Raw genomic sequence first — 1260 nt, forward strand, 5'->3', positions numbered from 1 at the left:
AAAAACTCTCCACTCAAGGGTCTTCAAGAAGGCTCTGGGACTCCAGACCCAAGGAGAACCAAGTCTCACCTCTCTGTCCTCTCGTGTAGTACCACAGTTCCAAGTGTCCAGGATGGCTTCAGGCTCCAATGACATCCAGGGAGACTCTACCAGGGTCTGATGAACCTCTAGAGCATAGATCTAGCCTGGCATTTCACTGGCTGACTCCTGGACAATCATAAACCAAAGGTCAAGAGCTGAAATATGACATGGGAGGGGACCCATATCTATTATCTCTTGAGCTCTTGAGCTCCACAGTATTATCCTAGAGGGGAAGCTGGCTCTGGATTGCCCCAAGTTCCTCATCATTTCAGGAAGCTTCATTCTCCTTTCTGTCCCTTTCATATCATAACNTCTTACACCCAGTGTACTTTGCCACCTCTGGTTTCCGGCCTAGTCATTGGAATTGGCACATACCTCCTGGAAAAGGTCACAAAGACAGGGATGACATGTGCATCACAAGATCATGATGTATGCTGGTACACCTGTAGCATTTAGCCTGTCTCTATGACCACCTGGGAGCAATCGAGTTCTAAGGAGAAAGAGGGAAGGCAGCCTTGGTGGGGTCCTATATTGAAGAAGATTCTCAGGAGTTTGGGGGCTTAAGCGATAGCCTTTAAAACTTTACAAAAATCAATAATAAAGACCAGAGGATGTGGGAAAGAGGATAAAGGCAGAGAGGGTTTCCAGGGAGGACTTGGGATGAAGGATCTAGGTGAGAGCTTCTTTAGCCTCTCGCCATCAGGCAGGAAGCTCTCAGGTCAAAGGAGAGAAACAGAGATTCCCTGAGCAGGACTAAGGAGCAGCTTGAAGAAAATATGGTCACAGTTTTGGAGGAAAGACACCCTACATAGAGGGGGAAATATTAGGATGGGGGANAAATGTGGGAGGGAGAGGAGAAGGAACAACTTCAAGTTTATGTAGCATGGACCCTTACAANGAACAGAGAAATATGGTTTTAATTAGTGGGATGCATGTACTGTGTGTTTGTTTATATGACTTGATACATAGGTGAGAATCAATCAGGAGAGAGAGAAAGATGGCAGCAGACCTCTCCAAAGGCAGGTGTAGCATTTGAGCTAGAGAAGGCCCAGGTGCAGGGGCCCCAGATGGCTCACAAAGCAGCTAGATAAGGAGAACAACCTTGCTTGACAGAAACCAAGCTACCTGAGGCTGGGCTCTGAAGTGAGTCTGGCAGAAACAAAAGGCATGACTTATGGT

This window comes from Mus caroli, chromosome 6, assembly GCF_900094665.2.
Source record: "Mus caroli chromosome 6, CAROLI_EIJ_v1.1, whole genome shotgun sequence".
Taxonomy (NCBI): domain Eukaryota; kingdom Metazoa; phylum Chordata; class Mammalia; order Rodentia; family Muridae; genus Mus; species Mus caroli.